The sequence below is a fragment of the Oncorhynchus clarkii genome, chromosome 20 (assembly GCF_045791955.1).
Source record: "Oncorhynchus clarkii lewisi isolate Uvic-CL-2024 chromosome 20, UVic_Ocla_1.0, whole genome shotgun sequence".
Classification (NCBI taxonomy): domain Eukaryota; kingdom Metazoa; phylum Chordata; class Actinopteri; order Salmoniformes; family Salmonidae; genus Oncorhynchus; species Oncorhynchus clarkii.
In genome coordinates, this window is record NC_092166.1 from 13,060,962 (window position 1) to 13,082,168 (window position 21,207).

Sequence of the window (21,207 nt, forward strand, 5' to 3'; positions counted from 1 at the left end):
ACAAACCTCATTGCTACAGTACTGTTTTTAAAGGGTTAATGTTGCATAGGCTTACATTTTTTAAGTAATGTAAAAATAAAACAAATCTGAGCCGTAGATCTCGCCTTGCATTTAGACTCAGGAAGGGATCTTCACTCAGAAAGGGTTGGTCTCCACTGAACGAGCCTATTCCAAGCCCTCAGAGTTTCCTGCGCCAGTGAGCTCGGGACAGACAGCTGATTTTTATAATGCTTCCACTGGATATATGGGATCATCAGATCATGATATTTTGCTCTTTCACATCGAGGCCGGGAGTTTTGGAAAGATTTTTCAAATCCAGAGGAACTATAATTTGATGTAAACTTTAAATATTAAAATTTAAAAAATACTTTGTTGCCTTGTGTGAGGTGAAGAAAAAGTGACTGAGAAGCTCAGCTTATTGGTGGTGTACGTGGTGTGTTAATGTCACGACTTCTACCGAAGGTAACTCCTCTCTCTCCCTGTTCGGGCGGCGCTCGGCGTCGCCGGTCTACTAGCCGCTACCGATCCCTTTTTCTTTTTCTGGTTGTTTTGTCTGTGTTCCTTTTCACACCTGGTTTTCAATTGCTCTGATTTCTGTGGGTATATATGGCACCTGTTACCTGCCGTAATTCGTGCAGGATTAGATTTGTGTGTATTGCGCGCGATTGTATTCGATGTTTGTTGTTTTTTTTTCGCTATTACGCACGTGTATGTAAAGTGTCGGAACTGTGTTTGTTCCTCCGTGCGTTTGCACGAGTTTCGGAGTATTCGAGAGCGTAGTTTTGGGATTTTTGTCTGTGCCGTTTTGTATTGGTGGACTATATTATTAAACGCGCTTCTCAGACATCCCTGGTCTCCTGCGCCTGACTCCTACACCTCTCACCAAGACGCATGTTATCACAGTTAAGACAATCAGAAATCAGACATTGCCAAATGGGCAAGGAGTCTTTGGCAATTCTTTGGGCCATCTTCTGACACCGCGTGGTATAGGAGTTGTCGTGCCCTCTTCACGAATGTCTTGGTGTGTTTGGACCATGACAGATTGTTGGTGATGTGGACACCAAGGAACTTGAATCTCTCAACCTGCTTCACTACAGCCCTGTCGATGAGAAGGGGGGAGTGCTCGGTCCTTCTTTTCCTGTAGTCCACAATCATCTCCTTTGTCTTGATCACGTTGAGGGAGAGGATGTTGTCCTGGTGTAACAGTATAAATTTTAAACCGTCCCTCGCCCATACCCGGGCGCGAACCAGGGACCTTCTGCACACATCAACAACTGACACCTACGAAGCATCGTTACCCATCGCTCCACAAAAGCCGCGGCCCTTGCAGAGCAAGGGGAACTACTACTTCAAGGTCTCAGAGCAAGTGACGTCACTGATTGAAACGCTATTTAGCGCCCACGCTAACTAAGCTAGCCGTTTCACATCCGTTACACTGGCACCACACGGCCAGGTCTCTGACCTCCTCCCTATAGGCTGTCTCATTGTCACGGTATCTGTGTGCATTCAAATTGCCATCGATAAAATGCTATTGTTCGAGGACAGTAGCTTATGCCTTCCCATACCCTTCCCATACCATAACCGCAACACCATGGGGCATTCTGTTCACAAGATGTTGACATCGGCAAACTGCTCTCCCACACGATGCCATACACTTGGTCTGCGGTTTAAGCTTGTTGGACGTACTGCCAAATTCTCTAAAACTATGTTTTTCTGGTAGAGAAATTACTTTTAATTCTATGGCCACAGCTCTGGTGGACATTCTTGCAGTCAGCATGCCAATTGCACACTCCCTCAAAACGAGACATCTGTGGCATTGTGTTGTGTGACAGAATTTCACATTTTAGAGTAGCCTATTGGCACCTGTGTAATGATCATGCTGTTTAATCAGCTTCTTGAAAAGCCACGTGTGTGGGGACAGGTGTCTTTTATACAGGTAACGAGTTCAAACAGGTGCAGTTAATACAGGTAATGAGTGGAGAACAGGAGGGCTTCTTAAAGAAAAACTAACAGGTCTGTGAGAGATGGAATTCTTACTGGTTTGTAGGTGATCAAATACTTATGTCATGCAATAAAATGCAAATTAATGATTTAAAAATCATACAATGGGATTTTTGTTTTAGATTCTGTCTCTCACAGTAGAAGTGTACCTATGATTACAGACCTCTACATGCTTTGTAAGTAGGAAAACCTGCAAAATCGTCAGTGTATCAAATATTTGTTCTCCCCACTGTATCTGATGCTGTCTTGACAGAAATAGTATGACATGCCATTCTCTTTTGGTCCAGACATCATCAGATACATGGTGTACACCAGTGATCACTTTCGCGGTCAAAAAGCAAGTTGAGATCTACCGCTCAGATTTTTTCAAAACATGACTTAAAATGTTTTAACATTGACCTAATAAAAACAGTTCTGTAAGAATGAGGTTTGTGCAGTAGACCTAATACATTATCACAGCATTTTGGCTATATGCCTGGCCTGCCGATATTGTTATTCTCAGACATATTATATTCCAAAACTCTAGATTTAATTACAAAATAGATCATCAGTTGGTGTAGCACTTGCAAGGCACACCTGAGCATAAATGTAAATCATTTGCAAATTATTAACTTTTGTATTTTACTGGACTGATGGTGCCTGCATCTGATGGTAATGGTGCTTTCAAAACAACTGGGAACTCTGTTGGAAAAAATTAGGTCAAAGCAGGAAGTCAGTGAAATAGTTTCTGACTTGGAATTCCGAGTTGGATGACCGTTTAAAAATATTTTTCCCAGTCGGATCTAATTTTTTTCCTGAGTTCCCAGTTGTCTTTGAACACACTGAAGTCGGAAGTCGTACATTTCCGAGTTCCCAGTTGTTTTTAACACGGCATTAGTCTCAGCAGCCGGAGAGAGCAGCAGAGGGTCCTTCCTTTCCTCCGGTGGAACTGACTAGAGAGAGGTGACACAGTCTTCCACCTGATTGCAAATCTCGAGTCGCACCACATCTGCCTCATGTAGAAATGTATGTTGTTCCTATGAGCAGAGAAAGTGAAATATTCTTCAATATTAAAATAGTGGGTGTACGAGCTGCTAATAATAATTAAAACGCAGGGCTATCGATACACTAGGCTACTCATTCATTGCAGTTGCAGCGTGAGTGAAAGTAGGGAGAAGTGCATTTTATGTTTTCTAGTAGTGTTGAATAAAAACAGTGTTGGCAGTGATGAATGAGAAATTCAACATGAAATCATTCCTAAGAACAGAAGCTCATTGCTGTATTCTTTGACAGTCTCTCTGTGGTCATGGTTTTAAAAGTGATTAAATCTTATGTAGGCTCGTATCGAACTTCGCTGTGGCCGGGGATGTGGAAGCACAGTAGGCACTGTGATTTGAGCTATCTGATTGGCCATCTCAGTAGCTGCACTAATTTGTCCATCTCAGTAGCTGCACTAATTTAGCCTAAGAGTTCCATTCCGCAGAGTACACAGAGTTTGTCTTTTCAGACAAATGAAATGGTTCATTATGGGAACACTTTACCCGGTGCGCAGGGCTTCTGAATCAAGTGCACATACCGCCAACAGCGGAACACAAAAACAAAAAGGCGCAAGCCTTTATCACAGCCTTTTTTGTTGGCTTTTGTACATAAATGTTTGGTGATTGACTAGGAATACTTTGGTGACCTCTGGTCTCCACATACTAAGAGGGGTACTGTGTTGCTCACAGGGATGCTTTAACTGAGATTGATGTATCTTTCTGTCGGGCCGCATCTCGGTCAAACAAATGATCCATATTTCAATATTTCAAATTTTATTTGGAGGGACAAGGAGGTAAGGTAGGGCGGGCCCTGGTGAGAGGGCGGAGTTAGCCGTTTGAGAGAGTTGTGAATGTGCTGCTAAAAACGCAACTCCGGGAGCCAAATCTTTGATCAACGTTGGAAGCAATATTTACATGTTGACCCATAATTTATTTTCTTTATTGTGTACAAAATACTTTATATGTAGATTTTTTGTGTACAAAAATATATATTTCAAATTAGAAAAAATGATATAGGTCTGGACCTCGGTGTCCTCATATGTACTGTAGTCACGGCCATGCTTTTGAGTGGATTATGATAGAGACATGAGGTTTGGACCATTGGTTTTCTTGATAGGATTATCTATAGAATTAACATTTTACCCATTGGTCAAAATCAGAGTTTTTAAACCCAGAGGCGCAACATCGCAAGACTTCTGGAAACACTTGCGAAGCAGACCAGGCCGGGGTTTGGAGCTTGAGACGTCAATGAGAGAAGTGAACAATTCTTACTTAGTTCCAAAATGTTCTCGAAATCTAATGGCACAACCTAGATTCGAGCCAATGTATTAAGTAGTTGAACTTGTTATTACTCAAACCTTGTGACAAACTGACACGTTTTAAAGTGTCAAAAACAACTTTATATATAAAGAGTGCCTTTGATTTGACGGCCTGTACATGCGCAGTTCAGTGCGAGACGACCATTAGACCCGATGATGTGTCTCTGTGCATGAGCGTAGCTTGCCAAAGTTGCCATGACAATGCTTACTAGCGTGATTTGGAATTTCTATTGGAGAAGCAGTTTCTGTCCATTACATATTGGACCATATTTGCTAGAATGTTATCCAGCTAACTAGCTAGCTAGAGTGGCTAGCTAGCTTATCTGTTGCATGTACGTGCTGACATTTCACTACCCAGGCTACGTGGTGGAATGCAAATGGGTCTCAACCAATGAAAATGTGTGGTGGGCAGGCCCAGCCCGGGTCGACCCAGCCCATAGCCAATACTGCACCATTCCATTAGAGAAGCACCTGACTGCAGTGTGCAGTTCGGGGCAGGGATCAATGTGGGCGGAGTCAAACGCGTTTAACCGAACCCTTCCCGGCTCCTTCAAGGTCATCCAAGTTGAGGTAAACGTGGACGGTATTAACATCAAAGAAAGCGAAACTTAATCGAACCTAACCTACATGAATAAAAATATAAACCATGGAAGTGAGTGAGACTGTCATTATGCATAATGTACTTTGTAATATTCATGTTATACCAGTGCAGTGGTATGTGTTTATATGACCAACTACCGCACCGATGTTAGCATACTGTTAATTTGCACGTGAGCTAGCTAATTGCTCACAATGAGGGAATGTTATTTGGACAAATTTGCCTACTTGAGCAGTAAGCCTAGGTTTATATGTACAGTTATGTAATCGATTTGATTGTTGATTTTCTGTGTTTCTTCAATGTATGCCTTGATGTGTTTGGCTGGCTCTAAATGTGCGAGCGAGCCTACACAGCCTACCCATAGTATATACAATAATGAAATCACCAGGTTCCAACATACACGGCAAGTCAAGAAAAGTCATTGTAACTTGTCCACACTGCAAACTGAAGTTAAATAAGAAAAACTTAAACACATTTACGAAGAAAGCATACACATTGCTTTGAAACAGTGTCCAATGAAAGATTTTTGGCATGTGAGTACATTGATGTGCGAAACGGTGTGTTTGCAGTCGAAAATACATTTTCTGGTCCAGCAAAATTCATACATGTTGTGAAAAATAATAATTCAGTTCCAACTGTGTTCAAAAAAAGTATTAACTATTATCATTATTGTTGTAGTTGGGATCCGATTGGCCGATTTTCTTTTTCAAAGGAAAACATGCAGCAAATGAAGCGATGGTGGTGCCTAGTTCTCCTGCAGAACTTTCCCATGCCGTCAGTATTGAACATTATAAAAACCTTTCATTTGCATCCTTAAAATCACTTGTTTCACTGTAGACAGACTGACCTGAATATATTTTCATATTGAATGCGTCATTCACTTACTAAGGTCTGAAGAAGAGAGGTTGAATGATTGAAAAAGGAGGTGAAAACAAAACACACTACATGTAGGTGTCATATGAGTGGTATAGTCTTTAAACCCTCCTTTCTCATATGACGAGTGGCATAGTATTAACCCCGCCCCTCTCCAATATATTTCAGGATGATGAAGAAGACGGCACATCAGCATCCAGCTCATTCTTGTACACACATCCTTAGAGGTTCCCTACATTACTTAATGACCACAATATGTCTTCTTTCTAGACGATACTGAAAACAAAATGCACAGCGAACTGAGAGCTGTGAACTGGGTATGTACTCTGTGTGTAATGCTGAAGGCTTGATGCATGGCAAAATATAATAGTTGTGATGACTTGTTGAGTAGTTATAGATATCACTGAAAACCCCTTTAATAATTGTGGCTTTTGTTTGCATGGTGGTATTGTGAATGTGGGGTGTAATTTGACTTGATGACCCAATGAGGCACTACTCTTAATATTTATTCTTCCCTTTTCTTCAAGGAAAAGGGACACCCTAGAGGCAGCAAGGTGGTGTGAACTCCAAACATTTAAAGGCACCGTTTACCTCCCTAGTGTAATTGGGATGGACGGGGAAGACCGCATTACAACCCTTAAAGAACTACAGTTGTATAATGGCCTGGATGAAGAGGAACATATTCTCCTCAAGGAACCATTCATGTTACAGTTACAGAGAGATACGATGTTCTATGTGGAGGCAGTTGATGTTCTATGTGGAGGCAGTTGATGTTCTATGTGGAGGCAGTTGATGTTCTATGTGGAGGCAGTTGATGTTCTATGTGGAGGCAGTTGATGTTCTATGTGGAGGCAGTTGACAACAAGAAAATGACTGTCTTTTCCTCTTGAGGAGCAGGAGTGAAGCCATTTGAGGAGTGGTCAAAGATTGTTTTTGTCTGCTGTGTTAATTGTTTAAAAATGGTTAATTGTGTTATGTTGTTTAGTAAAGATGAAGTAGAAGTCACCCTGAGTCTCTGATCTCTGTACTGGAGCTGGTATAACTTAATGTACAAAGCACATTCAGCATGTCTATAAGGTATAGTGTCTCCATTCTCATGAGGAAAGTAAATAGCATTATAAATCAGGAAAGGTAGTAACTGTGTGTATGAAATAATATAACTGTCAATGAAATAATATAATTAAAGTTATAACATTTATCAACACAATTTTAACAGTACATGACAAATCTGTTCACTGCAACAATATCAGTAGCTTGTCTCAAATATAGCATGAAGCTAAAAGTGTTACAACACATCTGCTAGTAATTTATATAATATTTCTTACGATCTTAAAATGAAATACGTTTGTATTCAACGCGTGACTTGCGCAAACGTGTGTGTTTGTATTCAGTGTGACTGTCAAACCTCAGACAAAAACAAAGGTGGGCGGGGTCAAACGTTTGACACCGCCCACATTGAGACCCGCCCCGAACTGCACACTGCAGTCAGGATGCTTGTTCCATAAACCAAGGGGTACTTCAGTCAGTGCGCTATGCCAATGTCGCTAGCTCTACACGCCTATGTGATAATAAGGATGACAGAAAGAACCCTGTGAGTTTCTATTTTTAATTTCATGGTCGCACATTGAGATTAGTGGTTGTAAGTACGAATCACAATGTGTAAATTCGCAAGCTTGTATCGTGTGAAAAATTTAACAATGGTCGCAAATGTGTAACTTGACATTTGAATACATTCAATAAGATTTGCATGCATAATTTATTTTAATTATTACAAGTAAATTTACGACTATAAATATTCTGAAGTGCATAAAAAATACACTTGCAGATGTTATCTGCTCGGGGGTTCTGTCACGTTACCAAGAGACTCGTAAACTTGTAGGTTTTGTACATTTGTAGAAAGATATTCGCAATCAGCCAAAACCACAGCCGCCTATTGCAGCAACTATTGGCTGGATTGTTCTGTCAATCACATCTCAGGAAGTAGTTTGAAGATGTCATTCCTACAAAGTAACGTTAATGTTACTTGGCCTGAAGTACTAGAATAAAGGTCATATTTTATGTGTACATCGATTTTTTTGTGTGTGTAAAGGCATGACAGTAGCTTGTTTATCATGTGAAATATAAAATGGTAAATTTCAGACGAACTCCATTGACAGCAGCTAAATTAACTTTAGCAAGCTGGCTTCTGACGTCCATCCTAGTTTTACTATCAACTGGCTAACGGTAGCTTTAGCAGGCAGCTTTAGCTTTAAACTACGTTAGCCAAATTAGAACTGCTGGGGGAAAAACTCCCACAATCGTCACTACCTAAATGTTAGGTTTCTAGAAAATAAAAACGATATTTGCTAGCTATATTTTAGACTTGTTACTGACTTTTGAACACTGTCAAACTACTATGTTACACTGCCTGTTGATTAATTGGGGACGGAAAGTTGGCAAGATATGCCCCTTCTGTAAACCGGCTATTGTTTTTGTATAATTTGGCTGTATAGGCTTGTACACATTTACTTGAGTGTTTTTAATTAGCACAGTTTGCCAAACTGACTGACTAGGATTATTGTTATTCATGTTTTTGTTATTGCATTTCAGGTGTAGGGGGTAAGATCACTAGAAAGCAGAAAACTGCAAGACAACCAAAGGACCCTAGAGGTATTACAGTCAATGCTTATGAAGTGGATATTGTATGTGAATTGCCCATTCATATCATTGACACTTACAAAATGGTTGGATTGTTTAGCAACATGTGCAGTAAATGCTAACACGGCTTTGATGTGTTAGCAAGGTACATAATGTATTGGTCATCTCCCCATCAGACCTCTGCATGCTGTGACATGGACCTGGATGGTGAAACATCTGCTTCCAGCTGCCTGACTGAATATTGGGGCCTTCAGTTGTACCTTACATCACAGCAAGAGTCTCCTTATCTCTGTCTCATAGTCATTTAACATGTATTATGTATCCACTCATTCATGAAAACTGCTACAGACACAAGAACTGCACCTGAGTGATGATAGCCAGCTAGCCGAGCCATTGCGTGAGAGATCAAATCAAACTTTGTCACATGCACCAAATACAACAAGTGTGGACTTCACTCAGGTGCAGTTCTTGTGTCTGTAGCAGTTTTCATGAATGAGTGGATACATAATACATGTTAAATGACTATGAGACAGAGATAAGGAGACTCTTGCTGTGATAGCCCTTAACCAACAGTGCAGATCAATAAGAAAATATTTAAAGTAGACTAAAATAAAAAGTAACACAATAAGAATAACATAAGGCTATATACAGGGGCTACCGAGGCAGTGTGTGGGGGTACAGGTTAGTTGAGGTAATCTGTACATGTAGGTGGGAGCGAAGTGACTATGCATAGGTAACAAACAAACAGTGAGTAGCAGCAATGTACAAAAGGTGGGAGGGGAATCGATGTAGATTGTCCAGTGGCAATTTTATGAACTGTTCAGCAGTCTTATGGCTTGGGGTAGAAGCCTTTTAGTCCTAGACTTGGCACTCTGGTACTGCTTGCCATGCGGTGGCAGAGAAAAGTCTATAACTTGGGTGACTGGAGTCTGACAATTTTATGGGTTTTCCTCTGACTATTATATAGGTCCTGGATGGCAGGAAGCTTGGCCTCAGTGATGTACTGGGCCGTTCGCACTACCCTCTGTAGCGCCAAGTGTTGACACTAAGTAACTCGAGGTAGAACAAATGGGTGGGTTATCTTTCACAGGGGAATGTGAAAGGGGTGGTGCTTCAGTGCTGGGTAACACACTGAAGAAACAACACCGCTCATGCTAGCCAAACAAATCGAATGGCGGTTTAGCCCAGAGGTTGCTAGCTAAAACACCAGTTAGCCCACCAACTAGCCAAGACACTTAAAGTTTAGCTAGCTAACTCCGAGCGGTGGGAACCGACGGAGAGCTAGAGATCCCTGGTAGAAGAAGCTACAATTTGTGATAAACTGCTATTAGCGAGATGTGAAAGCAGTGGATCTCGCTAGGTAACAATGCCTTTTGATTGTAGGCCAGGCAACAGGTGTACTGTAGCTAGCCGATGAAAAAAAGCACTTCTTACAAGCTGCAGAATTCCTGAAAATTAGCCACTGAATGCTTTGTGCTGGGGTGTTAATCCCCACTAAAAGAAACGGTTAATTTGAGAGCTAGTTTTCTGAAGAAAGCTGCTTAACAGGCAAGTAACCCAATAGACTTGTGAAGAGGCTAAGAATGAGGAAACCAAAGCGGTGCAGGGTGTTATATAGACATGTGGGGCATACATCCACAAAGCTCTTATTGGCCAAACTATGACCGCAAAAAAGGGTGTGTCCAGTAGTGAAATGTCAAACCCAGTAGACTGAAAGAACTGACATTCACTTGTCTATTTGTCCTATTCTTCAGGCTTGTCTGGGATAGGTATGTAGTAGGCACACCTGTGATGTCTTATATACACAGGGGGTGAAAGTAAGGTGGCATGGTCCAGTACGCAAAGATTGTGTGGGTAAGCCGTACCGGTAAAACATGAGCCTATCACAATGAATACAACATGCCCTAACATTTGCGAATTGACTGGAAACCGGGTGGTTTATGAGCCAAATTGCATTGTGGTTTGAGAAGAACACTTACATTTTGTCAAGGTAGAGATGAGTGGCTGAGACACTTGTGAATAAGGCGGAGATGAGTGGCTGAGACAGAGGCACGTGTGGACAACAGTGGATGCATCAATTCAGGTTACAAGTGTAAGCCTAATGACAATCGCAGAATGTCATTACAATACATGTAGGTGTTTTGTAACAGATGCCTCTTTCCAGTCATCAAATTGCAGATGCATAGTGCACCGTCGGGGTTTGGATGCTGTACGGATATCTTACAGGAGCACCTTTGTTAAGTGATTGTTTGACAATCAGATGAAAACATCATGACTGGTTGTGTTCATGCCACATTAAAAAGGAACAGGGTGCATGTCCATATTGCTAGGGGAAGCTAAGCTTTCCCTGAAGTAAATTGAATTATATAGCCTAATTAGTTTACTCCTGTCTATACAGAAATACATAATCATTAAAAATAGGCTACTACAAAAGAAAGGATGATTTAACCACAGAGGATCAATTGCTTCTTTAAAAAATAAAAAATAAAGTTTTAAAAATCGCATAGCCTACAGTCGGAAGGGCCCGCAATTTGGGCAGCGTGCGCTGCAAGCAAGAGAGGCCCAGCCAGGCATATCGCAACATTTTACAAATACAATTATATGGATTAAATAACATTGTTTTTTTTAAAGAACATGAGTAGACAAAACTACAAAACTTTATTGCGTTTGGGGATCAACCCCCTCCCCCCTACATTTGGCCATTGAAAAGCCTTCACAGTTGCATCCTTCCTCAGGGAACTAACTGTCTGCTGATGGCTGACAACAGGGTGGCAGGTTTTTACACGTGCTGCTCTAGAGTTCCAAGGCCCAGCAGACTCACCTAGGGATAGGGGGAAGGACACGTTAGTTTGTCTGGGATACTTTTAGAGGGAGGAGAGAGTATGAATTGGAGTGAGTACAGTCATTCCAACCAGTGACCGTGGATAATATGCTATATGTCATCACACAGACAGCCATAGTGAAGGAGGTTTACATAGTGCGTAAAGTATATTACCACCAGCAGAGCTTACTTCTCTACTCTGGAGAGATTGCAGGTTGTTGGCCAGAAGGCTTTGGTGGTCCTTGGAATATTCTCTCTGTAGCACCTGTAGAGAAATGGATAGAGGAACAGAATGCAATTGAATGAGACAGCAAGAGCATTAACATTTACATTGTTAAATATTGAGGAATATAAAGGGTGCCTTCCAATCAGACAAATGGATGCATGAAACACAGCAACTCAATGGTTTTCCAATGAAGGAGTGTGTTCGGGGAGAGGCTTGTGTTGTCCGTCAGAAAAGTAGCAAAGACTATTCTTCAACTAATTAAAAACATAACAGCATTTTTCCTGACCAAACAGCTGTGTTGGACATGCGTTTAATGCATTTTGTTTTGAATGCAGCCTTACTCTGTGGTTGAAGTGGTATCATGTCTATAACTTCACTCTCACTCCCCCTACAGGGTTAATACACATTTTGGGTAGAATTTCATGAATTTCAGGCTAATTGATCATTAGAAAACACTTTTGCAATTATGTTAGCACAGCTGAAAACTGTTGTCCTGATTGAAGAAGCAATAAAACTAGCCTTCAGACTAGTTGAGTATCTGGAGCATCAGCATTTGTGGGCTCAATTACAGGCTCAAAATGGCCAGGAACAAAGACCTTTCTTCTGAAACTCGTCAGTCTATTCTTGATCTGAGAAATGAAGGCTAATCCATGTGAGAAATTGCCAAGAAACTGAAGATCTCATACAATGCTGTGTACTACTCCCTTCACAGAACAGTGCAAACTGTCTCTAACCAGAATAGAAATAGTGGGAGGCCCCGGTGCACAACTGAGCAAGAAGACAAGTACATTAGTGTCTAGTTTGAGAAACAGACGCCTCACAAGTTCTCAACTGGCAGCTTCCTTAAATAGTACCCACAAAACACCAGTCTCAACGTCAACAGTGAAGACGCGACTCCGGGATGCTGGCCTTCTCTGTCCAGTGTCTGTTCTTTTGCCCATCTTAATATTTTATTTTTATTGGCCAGTCTGAGATATGGCTTTTTCTTTGCAAATCTGCCTAGAAGGCCAGCATCCCAGAGTTGCCTCTTCACTGTTGACTTTGAGATTGGTGTTTTGTGGGTACTATTTAATGAAGCTGCCTTTGACTGCTTTGCACACTCTTGGCGTTCTCTCAACCAGCTTCACCTAGAATGTTTTTCCAGCAGTCTTGAAGGAGTTCCCACATATGCTGAGCACTTGTTGTCTGCCTTTCCTTCACTCTGCGGTCCAACTCATCCCAAATCATCTCTATTGGGTTGAGGTCAGGTGATTGTGGAGGCCAGGTCCTCTGATGCAGCACTCCATCACTCTCCGTCTTGGTCAATTAGCCCTTACACAGCCTGGAGGCGTGTTGAGTCATTGTCCTGTAGAGAAACAAATGATAGGGAGACTAAGCGAAAACCAGACGTGATGGCGTATTGCTGCAGAAGGCTGTGGTAGCCATGCTGGTTTAGTGTGCCTTGAATTCTAAATAAATCAGTCTCACCAGCAAAGCACCATCACACTTCTTCCATGCTTCACAGTGGGAACCACACATGCAGAGCTCATGAAGTTCACCTACTCTGTCTCACAAAGACATGGCGGTTGAAACCAAAAATCTCATTTGTACTCATCAGACAAAAGGACAGATTTCCACCGGTCTAATGTCCATTCCTCCGGTTTCTTGGAAGCAAGTCTTTATTGGTGTCTTTTAGTAGTGGTTTCTTTGCAACAATTTGACCATGAAGGCCTGATTCAATCAGTCTCCTCTGAACAGTTGATGTTGAGATGTGTCTGTTACTTGAACTCTGAAGCATTTATTTATGCTTCAATTTCTGAGGCTGGTAAATCTAATTAACTTATCCTCTCCAGCAGAGGTAACTCTGGGTCTTCTTTTCCTGTGGCGGTCCTCATGAGAGCCAGTTTCATCATAGCGCTTGATGGTTTTTGTGACTGCACTTCAAACATTTTTCAAAGTTCTTACATTTCAGCATTGACAATGTCATGTCTTAAAGCAATGATGGACTGTCGTTTCTATTTGCTTATTTGAGCTGTTCTTGCCATTGAATGGACTTGTTTTTTTTTACCAAATAGGGCTCTTCTGTATACCTCCCCTACCTTGTCACACCACAACTGGTTGGCTCAAACACATTAAGGAAAGAAATTCCACAAATTAACTTAACACCTGTTAATTGAAATGAAGCTGGTTGAGAGCATGCCAAGAGTGTGCAAAGCTGTCACCAAGGCAAAGGGTGGATACTTTGAAGAATCATTTAAAGTATATTTTGATTTGTTTAACACTTTTGGTTACTACATGATTCCATATGTGTTATTTCATAGTTTGTCTTCACTATTATTCTACAATGTAGAAAATTGTCAAAATAAAGAAAAACCTGGGAATGAGTAGGTGTCCAAACTTTTGACTGGTCCTGTATAACATTGCAACATTTAACCAAATACGTTTTATACCTTTTGAAATAATTCACTCAGTAAATATCAGATTAAATAGCTTTGGTAGGATACATCTGATCATTTATCACTCCAGTGTTAATCTGCATAATTGTAATTATTTGCCTACCTTCTCATGCCTTTTGCACACAATGTATATAGACTCCCCTTTTTTCTACTGTGTTATTGACTTGTTAATTGTTTACTCCATGTGTAACTGTGTTGTCTGTTCACACTGCTATGCCTTATCTTGGCCAGGTCGCAGTTGCAAATTAGAACTTGTTCTCAACTAGCCTACCTGGTTAAATAAAGGTGAAATAAAAAAAATAAAAAAATAAATAAAAATACAAATATTTTTATTCAGCTGAACAAGCCTACACGTTTTATTCAGGAAATGTACCTTTTCTAGTTTATCTATTAGCATTTATTAATGTAGTGGTTACTTTGCAGGCTGACTAGCGAGTTGCAATGTCCCATACATTGGATGCCCAAATCAACTGGAAGGATCTACAAAACAAGTTGAAGCCACAATCCGATACATCAAATTTTTTAAACTAAAATGTAATTCACAAGATTCGAGTCACTAATACAATTACAAAGTGAATCGTTTGTTTTATATTTAAAAAACAGTTGAAATTACTCATATGAATCGTTCAAAACAGTCAAACAGTTTGTATGGCCTTATTCACAAGTGTCAGTGGAAAGTTTGAGACCTGACAAAAACATGAATACATGCTAATAGCTAAACAGTTAACTAGAGGGTACAATATATGTTTTGAATTGGCTACCTACTTAGTCTGTTCTCTATTCTTTAGGCTAGGCCAGGCCTGGGTACACGCCGGCCCAGGGGCCGTATGCGGCCCGCGACCTGATTCAATATGGCCCGCGGAATCATGCTCAGATCAAATAATTTGCGTTAAATACGTTTTTCAAAACGTTAATGTTATTCAAATTAAAAGCCCAATGAATACTCGCCTTTGTGTAATGATTTAACTCCCACCGCTTGTGGAACATTTATTTTGAAGGTACGTGTAAATAACAACTGCACGAAGACAGACAGTGACTGACAGGCTGACACACGTTACCGTTACAAATAGTAGCTAGCTAGAAATTGCGCAAAAATGAGTTTTTCAAAGAAAAGGAAAGTAGACGAATGTGGGGTGTTCCAGCAAGAGAGGACATCGACATGTCTTTATTGAAGAATCAGGGAAAGCTGTGTGCTTAGTGTGCAAAGAGAGCATCGCTGTCTTAAAGACTACAACTTGCCCCAATACTTCCAGACGAAGCAGGCAGAGAAATATAAGAATATATTTTCTTAGCAGAACTGCATCGAAAGAGTTTCTTTCTCAGTTGCAAAAGCAGCAAGGACTTTTCACAAAATTGCATTCCGCAAACAACGAAATTGCGAGAGCTAGCTATGTACTGTCCCAAGAAATTGCTAAACATAGTAAGCCATTCGCTGAGGGGCGAATTCATTAAAAAAAAATGTATTGACTCTGCAGCAATACTTTTCCCCGACAAGAAAGAGCTGTTTAAAAATGTTTACCTGTCAAAACGAACAGTGACACGGCGTGTTGTTGATATTCTTACGAGGTATAACCCCATACTTTGAAATTACAGAGGAGCTTCAATGAAGAGCACAACCACAGGGAAAGATGTGTTGGAGTCGGTTAGTAAGTGTGTGGCAAAGCTGGGACTGAGTTTTGAAAAGTTATCCAATGTGACCACTGATGGGTGCCCAAACATGACAGGAAAAACATTGGCCTTTTGTAAAGGATACAAGATCAAGTAGCTGAGCTGAACCCAGATCAGAAAAGTATTTTCCTGCATTGCATTATTCATCAGGAGGTGCTCTGTAAATGTGTTCTGAAAATTAGCCATGTTGTGGATAGTCACTAAAGTGGTAAACTTCATAAGAGAAAAATATTTAAACGACAGGCAGTTTGTCTAACTGTTGGAAGAGAGTCCTGTCATGCAGATCTCCCCTACCACACAAAGGTGAGATGGCTGAGATTGGGGAATGTGCTTAAAAAGGGTGTGGGACCTGAAGTTGGAGATTGCAGAGTTTTTGCAAATGAAAGGAACGTGTTATTTCCCTCAACTGCAAGATAGAGTGGTTGGCTGATTTTGCCTTCACAGTGGACATCATGGCCCTCATGAATGAACTGAATTCCAAACTAGAAGGGAAGGGCCTTTTTTGCATATCAGATGTACAGGGAAAATTACTCCTCCTGACCCGCCAGCTAGAAGCCAACAATCTCACCCACCTTCTGACACTACTAGTCTGTTCCCTAACAGATGACCTTCTGACACTACTAGTCTGTTCCCTATCAGATGACCTTCTGACACTACTAGTCTGTTCCCTATCAGATGACCAGCGGGAGAAGTATACATCGCTGCTGCGTGCTTTGAACAGTGAGTTCTCTCGTCGTTTTGAGGATTTCAAAGTGTTGGAAAATGACATGCTGTTGGTTTCCTCTCCTTTCACCTTCAAATGTGGATAACGCTCCCACTGACCTGCAACTTGAGCTTATCGATCTTCAGTCTGGTGCAGTGATTGGAGGACTATTCAAAACAATGTCACTGATGAGGTTCTATGCATCTCTTGAACAAAACTTTCCAAAGATTAGGAGTCATGCTCAGAAGATGTTTGTACTGTTTGGGTCAACCTATGTATGTGAACAGATATTTTCAGTGATGAAATATAACAAGTCAGATCATCTCTTACCGACTTACCTCCTAAGCAATCCTGTGCATAGCGACGTCAGAAACTATAATCGACTTCACTGCTCTAGTCAACACCCATCAGAGATTTAACTCCTCACACTGATTGAGTAGTTTAAATGTAATGTTGAGCTCTCTTGTGTTTTTGTGCATACCCGTTAAAAAGAGTTCTGTTCGTGGTGCTGAATGTACTTTTCCCTCCATGTAGTTCATTGCATGTTTAATAATAAATACCTACCAAAAGGAGAAAATGGATGTGGTTTATTTCTGTGCATGTTAAAAAAGTAAAATAAGTAGCATATCTGGATGTGATTTACAGTAGATGTCAACACAGTCATACACAATGTATAATCCGGTAATATGATTCTGGCCCACGATGGAAAAAATATATTCTAATGTGTCCCTCCATGGAAAATAATTGCCCAGACCTGGGCTAGGCCTACCTGCTGCTGCAGTGTCTGACAGTCTCTCTCTCCTTGAGCAACAACCCACTCATCTCGCACAAATGCAGGTGATACTGATACGTTTATTTTTATTGGACTGATAAAATATTTAAAGAATGTGCCTAAATAAATTATATTTAAAAAAATTAAAGGAGTGCCGCACACACTAGAAGCTCAGATGCAAAAATATTTATGTCCAACGTTTCGACAGACAAGCGGTCTTCATCAGGGTGAAGAAGAGAAGCTTGTCTTTCAAACTTTTGGGACAAATATTTTTGCATCTGAGCTCCTAGTGTGTGGCACTCCTTTATTATTTTTTTAAGTGTTCCACTCCGCTAGCCAGCACCTCGCCTAAATAGGTGTGAGTTTCTTTCGCCTCTAAATAAATTATATTAACATATTATTAAGGTAATTTCCATTGCTTTTCTAGGCCTGGAAAACACTTTCAAAATTCCATAACTTTTCCAGTATTTTCATGACTGTACGAATCCTGCCCCTAAGTCCTCTCTGCCAAACCCTCGTAGTCTCTTTGACATGGAGTTACTCCAGAAGTAGACAGGTTTAAGGTGCATAGGGCTTCTAGACTCCTCATGAGTAGAGTATTATATACAATGCCTTCTGAAAATATTCAGACCCCTTGAGTTTTTTCCACATTGTTAGGTTACAACCTTATTCTATTTTTTTTTTTTAAACCATCAATATACACACACAATACCCCATTTTTGCTATTTTTTATATATTTTTTTACACACAAAAACTGAAGTCACACTTACCAAAGTATTCAGACCCTTTACTCAGTAGTTTGTTGAAGCACCTTTGGCAGCAATTATAGACTTGAGTTTCTTGGATATGACGCTACAAGCCTGGCACATCTGTATTTGGGGAGTTTCTCCCTTTCTTCTCTGCACATCCTCTCAAGTTCTGTCAGGATGGATGGGGAGCGTTGCTGTACAGCTATTTTCAGGTCTCTCCAGAGATGTAAGATCAGGTCCAAGTCTGGGCTTTGGCTGGGCCACTCGAACATTCAGAGATTTGTCCCGAAGCCACTCCTGCGTTGTCTTGGCAGTGTGCTTAGGGTCGTTGTCCTGTTGGAAGGTGAACCTTCACCCCAGTCGGAGGTCCTGATCAGTCTGAAGCAGGTTTTCATCAAGGATATCGCTGTACTTTGCTCCGTTCATCTTTCCCTCTATCCTGACTACTCTGACTCTCCCAGTCCCTGCCGCTGAAAAATATCCCCACAGCATGATGCTGCCACCACTATGCTTCACCATAGGGATGGTGCCAGGTTTCTTCCAGACGTGACACTTTGCATTCAGGCCAAAGATCCAATCTTGGTTTCATCCGACCAGAGAATCTTGTTTCTCATGGTCTGAGAGTCTTTTGCCTTTTGGCAAACTCAGGAGTGGCTTCTGTCTAGCCACTCCACCATAAAGGCCTGATTGGTGGAGTACTGCAGAGATGGTTGTCCTTCTGGAAGGTTCTCCCATCTCCACAGAGGATCTCTAGAGCTCTGTCAGAGTGACCATCGGGTTCTTGGTCACCTCCCTGACCAAGGCCATTCTCCCCCGATCACTCAGTTTGGCCGGGAGGCCAACTCTAGGAAGAGTCTTGGTGGTTCCAAACTTCTTCCATTTAAGAATGATGGAGGCCACTGTGTTCTTGGGGACCTTCAATGCTGCATACATTTTTTGGTACCCTTCCCCAGATCTGTACCTCGACACAATTCTGTCTCGGAGCTCTACGGAAAATATATACTTATACACTTATATAGACAGGTGTGTGCCTTTCTAAATCATGTCCAATGAATTGAATTTACCACAGGTGGACTGCAATCAAGTTGTAGATGGAAACGGGATGCACCTGACCTCGATTTTATGTCTCATAGCAAAGGGTCTGAATACTAATGTACATTATTTTCATTTCACCTTTATTTAACCAGGTAGGCCAGTTGAGAACTTGTTCTCATTTACAACTGCGACCTGGCCAAGATAAAGCAAAGCAGTGCGACACAAACCACAACACGGAGTTACACATGGAATAAACAAAACATACCGTCAATAACACAATAGAAAAAAGTCTAAATACAATGTGTGCAAATGAGGTAGGACAAGGGAAGAAAGGCAATAAATAGGCCATAGTGGCAAAATAATTACAATTTATCAATTAAACACTGGAGTGATAGATGTGCAGAAGATGAATGTGCAAGTAGAGATACTGGGATGCAAAGGAGCAAAATAAAAACAGTATGGGGATGAGGTAGTTGGATGGGCTATTTACAGATGGGCTATGTACAGGTGCATTGATCTGTGAGCTGCTCTGACAGCTGGTGCTTAAAGTTTGTGAGGGAGATATGAGTCTCCAGCTTCAGTGATTTTTGCAATTCGTTCCAGTCATTGGCAGCAGAGAACTGTAAGGAAAGGCGGCCAAAGGAGGAATTGGCTTTGGGGGTGACCAGTGAAATATATGGTAGCGATCGGTTGAAGAGCATGTGTTTAGTTTTACTTGCATTTAAGAGCAGTTGGAGGCCACAGAAGGAGAGTTGTAATGGCATTGAAGCTCACCTGGAGGTTAGTTAACACAGTGTCCAAAGAAGGGCCAGAAGTATACAGAATTTAGAAATAAGGTATCTTTTTTATTAATGTGCTTGCTAAAATGTCTAAAAACCTGTTTTCGTTTTGTGATTATGGGGTATTGTGTGTGTATTACTGAGGCTGTAATGTAACAACATGTGGAAAGTCAAGGTCTGAATACGTTCCATAGGAACTGTATATTTAAAAAAAAAATGTATTACTTACTGACATGGAGTGCTCCATGTTCCTGCTGGTAGGTCTCAACCTGGATGCAGGGAAATGGCCTGCAGGACTCGGAGTATGGTTGTATCTACTGTATCTCCACCAGGCTCCTGGAAATCAGACGAGAAACCTGCATAGATTAACCAAATAAAATGGTACCTCTATTTAGTCAAGTCAATATATTTTTTTTTACATTGGAGTGTATAGGTTTTTGTTCCAGCACTTCACCAACACCTCATTCAACTAACTGATCTAAATTTTACAAAAACTTGCAAGCAGTTCAGTCCGCTGGGACAGAAATCACCCACGTCTGTATTATTGAATGAACTTCAAGTTACAAGCTTACAATTCTGCATGATATAAATATATCTACAAATGTTATTCTCTGTCTAACCTTGTGAATAACCTCCAAGAACAAGTTTAAATTTAGCTAGCTAGCTAACGTTAGCAGCTGTCAATTGTCTGACATGTACCATTATATTTCAAGTTAAACACACCTTTTCACACAAAAAAAAATCAATCGATGTACACATATGAAATAGATGATTACCTTCAAGTAGACTTTATTCTAGTACTTCAGGCCGAGGATTAAGTAACGTTGTTACTTTGTAGAAATGACTTCTCTTTTCCTCTTCAAGCTAATTCCAGAGATTTGACTGATGGAACAATCCAGCCAATGGTTGGAGCAATAGGCGGCTGTGGTTTTAGCTGATTGGCCAGGAGTAAAAAAGGTCCTCCAGGTCTGCTCAAACCATTTGACTTGCGAATGTCTATCTACAAATGTACGAATCACTTGGTAATGTGACAGAACTCTGAGAATGCATATTTTTGATTCACATCAGAATATTCATAGTGGTAAATGGACTTGTAATAATCAGATGTGGACTCGAGTCACATGACATGGACTGGAGTCTGACTGAAGTCACAAATCTGATGATTTGAGACTCGACTTGATAGAAAAGAAAATAACTTGAGACTTGACGCCTCAAGACTCCACTTTGACTTGAAATTATCTGGCCAGATTTTGTAACGTTTTGTCAATCCTTTTGTGGCACGGAGTCTCTGGATTACTCTCCTGACACCCAGAGACAGTATCGCACTTGCAAACAAAACAGACTGGCTAGTGAAACACACACTCAACCCTCTGATTGGACCAGCAAACTGTCAATCAACACAGGTTGAGAACTAGAGCAGTGAAGATTTTGGGGAGGTTGCGAGTAGGCCTATAATTATTTTGATACATATTTGAATAGGCTACATACAGTATACGCTAGGCTACCATTTGTATTTTAGATTTGTAGATTTGGTTATAAAATGTGGATACTAACGTAGGTCTAGGGCATTGCACA

General features: G+C 40.9%; 1 protein-coding gene and 1 long non-coding RNA gene across 3 annotated transcripts in view; both read right to left on the reverse strand.

The window, feature by feature from the left end:
• The window catches only part of LOC139375936 (CREB-regulated transcription coactivator 1-like), a 47,362-nt gene that overhangs the window by 19,161 nt on the left and 6,994 nt on the right, over positions 1-21,207 (reverse strand). The window lies entirely within an intron of this gene.
• On the reverse strand, positions 11,219-19,969 carry LOC139375937 (uncharacterized). Of its 2 annotated transcripts, none has more exons than XR_011627864.1 (3): positions 19,862-19,969; positions 11,440-11,530; positions 11,219-11,265 (listed from the first exon to the last, which is right to left on the reverse strand). It is a non-coding gene; the product is annotated as an uncharacterized lncRNA (long non-coding RNA). The 2 variants fall into 2 exon arrangements; XR_011627863.1 differs by having other exon boundaries at positions 11,220-11,265; positions 11,456-11,530.